We start from the raw sequence: 9,164 nt of genomic DNA, 5'->3' as shown, positions 1-9,164 counted from the left end.
TATACCCCAGTATCACCTTGATTTTGATGTTCGGACTTAAATTCTAGATCATTTTGCCTTCTATATCTTGAGGACCTTCTAGGGGAGCCAGGTTTTCTAGGACTTGGCGTCTTACTTAATGGGAATTTGGATCAAGGTCTCAAAAGTATTGTTTTTTCTTCAGTCTCTTTGTTGGACAAGTCATGAGTAGCTTCATAAACTTGATGTTCACTTTCAGAATGACATGTTGCGTCATCAGTTGTGTGGATAGTATTGGCTTCACTGTCTTCAGTTTCAGTTTCATATTGGCTAATATGTCCCCTATTATGTGTGTCAGTCTTACTTGACCGAACAGACCTTGGTTTACCCATTACACTGATAAACTATTATTACACTTCAAAAGGTTCGTATCACAGGATCTGATAAAGAATTATAGATCCTACCGTGGATGCCAAAATTATGTAGCGGGCAAGGGCTTGAAATGCTGGAACAAAGCTTCACTCAAATTTTATGAGTAATTTTGTAGACTACTAAATAAGTATGAAAAGATATGATCCGGTTAGTATAGTCATTTGTTAAAAGTAATATATATATATATATATATGAGTTTCTATATTTTATTCATTTAGAGATATTTGAATTAATATTCAGAATCAACAACAAATAATTTTAAGTAGTAAGATAATTCAATTATAGACTTTTAGCTGATGTGACAAGAATCTATTCAGTTTACATGTAATAATTTATCTCTACACTCAAGAGATAATAAATTTTTATAATATGATTGCAGGATAACTTTGTCCGTGCAATTCAATTAGAAAAATAACACTTGTTATTACCAATAATTGTATGTTGGTATGTTTGAAAAATACATAAAAGGCTGAGTACTGCTATATTACCAAGAAAAATAACTTACATAAAAATAGATAATAATTTCAAGAGAATTTTGTCAGAAGACCTCTTTCTGACAGATATTTTATAGGTGTTACCTCACCAGTTACATAAAAAAATGTTATATTAAGACCCTTTCCCGAATAATAACTAACAATGAAATACAGTGTATACCTTTAATAAACTGTTTTGTTTATTATAATTTCCAGACCTTTAGGAAATTATCCCTTAATTGCCAAATGTTTTCCTATTTAATTATATATATTAGAAAAAGACAAACGTTAACAGTAAAAGTAAAAAGACTACAATATTAAATTCAAAATGACTTTGTACAAATACAATAATCCTTAAAAGATAACTTGAAATAAAGCTTTGCCAGCAATAATACGATAATTAACCAAAAAGATATTTTTAAACAATTTTAAGAACTTTCCTAAAGTTACCAAAAGAATGAAATACTTTAAGCAAAAGATCGAAAATATAGGATTCCGGCTTCTAAAAGTCCGCTAAAAATATAATATTCCTTTCTTACTTCGTAAACGCTAAATTAACTATTTTCCTTTACAATTTAACTCCCCCAAAAAAATGAAGTTTGTGAGAAAAAATAACCATTTTGACTAAAATTAATGACGAGCAAAATAAAATACTAACTGTAACGACCAAAGATTTTAACATAACTGCCAAACGAGTGTCTAAATTACGTCAATGTTGGATTGTTGGCAAAGTTGGAAAATTGTTGGATCGCGCGCTTGCTGTCCAACTAAATATTAGAGTTCTTAAATAAATTACAAAAGTCATAATTATATACAATTTTAGTAACAGTTATATAATAAACACATTTTACATGGTACTAAACAAATTTCTATGGTAACTAAAATACAATTCTACCGGAAGTCACGATACAGAAACAATATTGCAAAAAGCTATGTGTGTCACCGGCGGACCAAAATGATAAATATCAAAGATAGTGATTATTAACTTCTGCAAAATATTGAAGACGATGTTCACATATACCATAAGGAATTACATAGATTATGTGAAAACAGTTGCCGAAACGTAAAAATAGTGTATTTATTGAGAAACCGTTCAAAGTGACACATGTGTTCTACTGCGCATGTCAGTACATTTCATTCACAAAATTCAACCAAGGTGTGTGAAGTTACTACAGATGCTAAAGTTGGATCTTCACGAAAATATAAGACATTTCGATTCAAAAATCAACATATGATGACAGAATTAAGTAATTATGGACGTGCAAACTTTATACTACACAGAAGTTATCGTTATCGATTACAATCAAGTTCAACTGAAAATGAAAATTGATTTCAACCAAGCCTGATGACCGCATTGCTTAAATGGCAGACGACATTTAGATGTGGATTATTCAGTGGATTTTTACTATGAATTGCTAAATTATAAACATGAATTTCACATAGGTTGTCAAATATTCAAATGACAGTAATACAATATTTCTAGAAAAATAATATCATTGTAATCATTCTATCTTTACCTTATTAAACGATAAAACTTATTTGCCTCAATTATGAATATGTTTCAGACTAGTATAGTACAAGTTATTTCATACAGTTACTGTTTCTCACATAATAGTTCTTTCATAAAAATTACATAATATTAAACAATATGCGTCATTGATACCAATTAAAACATACAATAAAAATATATCTTATCCATGTCTTAACACATAGATTAGTCTCATATCACATGTGTCACATTGTGAGAGTAGGCTCTGTACTCTACAATAGGTTGCACTTCTGTAAATATAGACAATGCCATTTCCTATAGGAACTCCCTTTATAGCTTAAACTGTGCCACTTTTACTATGAAGTGTCGTAAAAAAATTATATCCTAGAATGGAAAGTTGATATGCACTACTATTTTTTTCAAAGGTCAAAACATAGGGCTGTGTGACATATTTTCAACATTTATATGTCCCGAACGTCTAAGAGTTTAAACTTATACTAAAATCTGTACTGCCTCTTCCTTCATTTTGGGTCTTCCTCAGAATTCAATTTCGCCGCTACCATGTGTATTTATACTAGTAACATTCCCAAGCTATGTCTGTATGAGATGAAACATAAAAATCATATCTGGGAACCAGTACGTAAACAAGTAAAAATATCTATGAATATTATATATCTCCCCAAAATAGGCGTTGTTTGTGAAACAGCTGATAAACAAAGTGCAACCTATACTAACATTTATTTAAATAGAAAACTCTTGAAAACACTTTTTCTCACAACAATACTTATTTATCAGATTCATAGAGAAAATCAATGCATATATTCTAACTTTTCTTTTACAGTACATTTCATACCACCATCCATGTTTCAATTTTTAAAGAATTTGAAAACAAGATTTGATTATTGTCAGCTTACCCTATGTGCATGTTTTCTGACATGAAATGTCTAGAATCTGTTTGAAACTATTCTGATAACAAATTGAAAGCATTTCAGAATACTATAAATGTAAACTATAGTAGTTAATCATTCCAACATTCTAGATTATATAAAGTATCCAATCCTGCCTCTATCTCCAGTCCACATCTTACTGTATGCCTATTTATCAATAAAACTTCACAATTTCTGCCTCAAATGGTCAGTTTAGAAATCATGTCATAACAATATCATCTTTAACCATATATCTAACATAATTTAGCTTATAATATATGAACTAGAAGTGTTTAAACAAAGCCCTATTTGCAAACGTTGTTTGTATGAAGTTACCAGTCTGATGTATGAATTCACTAAAAGTTTTTATAGAACTGACTGCTAACATCTGTTTCTTGCATAACTTTCAAGCACAATTATTGTTTTATATAAAAAAAGACCTTTATAATAATAAGATGATAGCATTTACAGGTTAAATTATCTGTTTTATGAACCAGGAGATAAGAATTTATCTGTCTTTTTGCCACTAGGGCCTGAAATTTGCTAAATAATTCTGCTGTTTCTGTGAATATGGAATATTTAGTACAGATTTTGGATAGAGCACACTATTGTTAGTTTTATTGAGGTATTTTTGTATTTCTAGCTTGTATTGATTTATGCCGCGGTCACAAACAAGCACATTTAAGGTGTTACGGCTTACTTTTGGGTTATCGACAGGACAAAAAATACACCAACAACAATATTCATCAAGATTCTATGAGTTTCAATGACTACGAAGAGTAAATATAAGCACTTTTTAAATAATTCAAATTACAAATATGCATATATTATGAATTTAATTTGTATTCAGGGCTTTAAGTAAACTATGCATACTTTAAACTGTGAATTTATGCTAAGTTATCATAGTTAAGGCCCAAGATTTTCTCAATCTTCATGAAATATTTATAAAATTTTATATTTGAGTTAATTTCATTAAAATCTCTAAAATAAATCAGATTTGGTGAAATTCTACAGGTTCTCTTTTTTTCACCCAATATAGGTTGCACTTCTGTAAATATAGACAATGCAATTTCCCATAGGAACTCCCTTTACGACTAAAACTGTGCCACTTTTACTATGAAGTGTCGTAGAAAAATTATATCCTAGAATGGAAAGTTGATATGCACTACTATTTTATTCAAAGGTCAAAACATAGGGCTGTGCAGCATAATTTCAACATTTATATGTCCCGAACTTTTAAGAGTTTAAACTTATACTAAAATTCTTAACTACCCCTCCCTTCTCTTTGGTCTTCCTCAGAATTCAATTTCGCCGCCACCATGTGTATTTATACTGGTAACATTCCCAAGTTATGGCTCTATGAAATGAAACATAGAGAATATATCTGGGAACCAATACGTAAACAAAATAAAATATCTATGAATATTATATATCTCCCCAAAAGTTTTGGGAGTAATTCTCATTGTTTCACATTGTATGGGAAAATATGAACATATGTATGGACATACACCGGTACACGTAAATCAATTAAGATATACCTGCCCATTAGGAACCCAATAGTGTATTATCCCATGTTTATTCCTTGGCTTTTTTTTTTTATCTATGACAGTCTTTGAACTACATAAACAAGATGTATGTGCTGTTGAAAGTTTTTTTGCATTCATTTCACCTACATACCCTAATATTATTGATCATGCTGTTTGATTTTTCATCTTATCTGCATTAACAGATCTTTGATTTAATCACTTTGTCAGGATACATGTACAATATGTATTCACAATAAGATGATAGATGAACATTAGAAAGCATATTAAATAATACACAGTTCCTTGGTGGTTTATTATATATATTGGTATTCACTTTCGTAGCATTGATGTAGTTTTCCTTACGGAAGAAAGAAAAATTGTTTAAGTCAGTATGATTTTGATTGCAGATTCCGAAACATTGTTGCTATGGCAACCGAATTAATTTTTTTCAGTTATATTAGTTATTAAAGCTGCAATTAAAAATACTTGAAACCCCCACCCCCCAAAAAAATAAACAAAAACAAAAAAACACCAAAAAATTTAAAAAAAAAGCTAATATGATATAGCAACTATAATACATGAACATACATGTGAAATATTGAAAAAAAAGAAAATCGAAAATGACCATAATTTTGTTATTTTGAAGATTCTAGCAAAATAATTCAGGGTGTTTTGAATCTATGTATACTTCATAAAAATGCAAAAAAATCATTTTGACCCTGGTACCTCCATAAGCCTGTTAATCTCATAGCCGGTCACATATTATAAATGAGCTTACACGACATAATAAAATGAGACACCTAAAAGACCTAAAACAATAAACGAAAAGTAAATGATGTAAACTTTTTAAAAAGTATATCAAATTATGGTTTTGACCAGGATTTAGATGTTTTTAAACAATGTGTATTTCTTCTTCAAATTATATTGAATTGGACTAGGCAACAGGCTAAGCATCTGCAATCCCTCTTCAAGAGAAAAAAAGCAACGCATACACCAATTTAATGAACATATAGATTTCTGATTTCATTTTCCTCATATGAGTTGTAATAGAACACGCGAGTTGTGATAGGTCTGAATTTGAGTCAGATTGTGCATACACAAACATAATGAAAAAACAAAACAATATTTTATTATCAAACCTAACTCACAACTGAATCTTTAAAATGATTAACATGGTGTTGCTCATATAATTTAAACTGATGGCACGCATTAATCAAAATGCCCACAGCTACATATGGATAGATGGATACGAAACATCCAGCGGCAACTAATACATGGATATACAGGTTGAAAAAAGTTTATGTGGTATCAATGTGTTCAGCTTTTAAAAGACCGACACGCTGACACCATTGATTCGGTATTTCACTTACCGTACCAATACTAAGTTTTTGAAATCAATAATAAAAGGCATGTAATCAATAAAAGACTTAAGATGATCTTTCAAAATGTACGTCCAATGCTTTTATCTGCCGACATGGATGCAGATAGTAAAAACGTTTAAACGCCCTAAAGCAAAACAAAAATCCGAAATCAAATTTGAAGGAATACACGTGTATTGAACCATTTTTGTTGGTTGAGTATTGCTTAATGTTCAGTAGCAAATATTTACATACTGATAAAGAAAACACAATAGAGTGATATGAATATACACTGCGTTGTACGACACATTGAGTCATATTTTTCTCATGGAAGCTCACAAGGTTAGAGTGTTCAGAAATACATGTCTCTCAATCCTACCACATTAGTTGGCTCGGCGGACGACATTTTAGCGAGAGAGAAAAATCGGACGTTAAAGCGCCTAAGTATAACCCATTTTTGCGAAAAGTGAAATTATCAATGCCCTTTTAGCTACAGAAATTAATTCATAATAGTATAATAAATTTTAATAGAATCAAGACAGAACAATATAAAAAATATCCATGTCCATAAAGATACAACACTAAACGTCTACAAGTCCGTGCTAGCCAAGAATTTATACCCCAGAGAACGTACGTAATGCACGGCTCTTGGTAAACCCCCTGTTCAAAACTTTTCGTAAAATTGCAATAGGAACTGTTCCGTCTCTTTATCCTGTCTAGATTGAGGTGTAGATTCATCTATATTTCTTATCAATAATACATGTTGTTGTTTGAAACTTAATGATAGTATCAAGAAAATGGATGGGGGACAACTTTAAAGTTGCTCATTATATATAATGGACATGGAACGACTCGTGACCATTATTTGATCGCTTTGTATTACTTGGAACTTCTCAGCAAAGCTTATGTGGAAACATAGAATCTTCAGTTACACATTATTCGGTTAGATAATCTGCGAACTCTACAAATCGTGTACATGTATCTTCTGGATCAACAGACATGAACACTTCTACAAAACCATCATATACATCTTTATCAATCATCTGGAAATGATATGCCGTATAAACCTTTCAGTCATTTGCCTTCATCTGATTCACCTCTTTGTTTCCAGTACTTAACCCAACTTGTTTTTTTTTTTTTTTTTCTCCACCAAACTGGAGCTAGATGAAATCCGCAACACTCAACAGTGTTATTTGTGAAAAAGTCTTTTATAACTTTCATCACTTTTGCCTCAAAATTCACATGATCTGTTTTCGACTGGAACATGTAGGTCTCTATCCTATAACGATAACCATCACATATTGCACTGTTATTTCCTTTGTTTGTTTCAACAACATTTATTTCGATGATTAACCAAAGTGTAAATGCAACATAAACAAGATATCCTTGTAACAGGATGGTGTTATGAAAATCTCAAAAACCAACAGCAATTGAATTCCCCCTACAAATTGTACCACCAGGATATAAGTATGCTGAAAAAGAAGATACAATGAAGGTTAACAGAATAAGTAACACTGAATAGTGCTGAAAATGGAACATATCAATCATTAAATACCCCCATAGCACCACCGTCTCCCAAAAAAACCTAAATAAACCCATTGTAGTCTTACAATAGTTACTGAAGCCCCTTATCATTATATTCATTAGTTTTTCAAGTTATGACCATTTGAAATTGTTTTTTTTTTCACTTTTCCCATAGACCCCTATAGTAAACCCCACCTCCTTTTGATCCCAAAAAATACTTTACCTCCAACTTTTTGCAAAACTTAAACGCTTAGGATCATCTAAGAACATAGGCCTACAATACCATGAAGTACAGTCGACTTGCAGCTAACTTTTCCGAGGTCAACTCCGGAGAAGTTCAGCTGCGAGAAAGAAGCGGAACAAAACAATAATAATAAATAAATATTAATAATAATAAGAAGAAGAAGAAGAAGAAGAAGAAGAACTGAGCAAACCAATAAGTCTTCAAACTTTGTTTGGGAGACTTAATCACTACTAAACTGGGCTTTCGAAAATACAGATGAACAGATTATTCTGGCGCTATAATGGGTTATAGCGTCTGCGCTAAAATGTCCCCTAGTAGTTTAAAATAATTCGCTTAAGTGTCCTGCGCCCATTCGGCTAACTGCGATTCGGTCAGTTTTCACTCCTCAATGCTGGGCGCTTTATCAAGCAAGTGACGTTTGGACAAAGATGTAGTACAAACACAATAACGAAAAGGGAGTAAACTATCTAAATTCGAATTTCCTTTTGTCTATTACGACCAATTAATTCGAAATAAGCTGTTATCTTTTGATTAATTGTGAAAAACAAATAGTTTCTAAATGAATTATCTGAAACACTTAGCTTTTGTTAAAGATTTTTTATTATAAGTGAAATTAATCTGTTTAATACAGCTTTGATTAGGTTTTTTTCCAATAGGTGCAAAACCTTTAAAATTTCAAGACGCTGATATCCCCTCATGCTAATGTGATGTCCGATTTGATTAAAGGAATACAACCGGCCTCTTCTTTAAATTAATTTGTTTTAATTAGAAATGATTAAATTCGTTTCGTTCTTTTTATATCTACTTATGAATGCATGATCATAATCAAAGTGTTTCTTATTTTAAAAATAATTCTCCGCTTTTGAAAACAATTAATTTTTTTATTCGTTATTTATCCGCTTTGATCCATTTGCCTTTGTTTTATTTTTTACATTAACTTTTAATAAAATGTTAATTTAATTTTGTTCGTCATGTTCCGTTTTGTTTCGTTTTTTGGCAAATTTCGTTTTGTTTTGTTTGGTTTGGTTTATTTCGTTGTGTTTCGTTTTGTTCCGTTTATTTAGTTTCGCACTTTACTGATACCCCAAATGCGATAATGATATAGATGTTCTCTATAGCTAGTTTTCTATTTTTATTTTTTTAATCGAAAAATGAAAAAAATCTACTTTTCAAAAACCGAAATGATCAAATCTGCACGTTCAGTTTAGTATTTTTAAATTTTGATTAAATATCT

The sequence above is a fragment of the Mytilus californianus genome, unplaced genomic scaffold (assembly GCF_021869535.1).
Source record: "Mytilus californianus isolate M0D057914Y unplaced genomic scaffold, xbMytCali1.0.p SCAF_6, whole genome shotgun sequence".
Lineage (NCBI taxonomy): Eukaryota > Metazoa > Mollusca > Bivalvia > Mytilida > Mytilidae > Mytilus > Mytilus californianus.
This window is presented reverse-complemented; position numbering follows the sequence as displayed.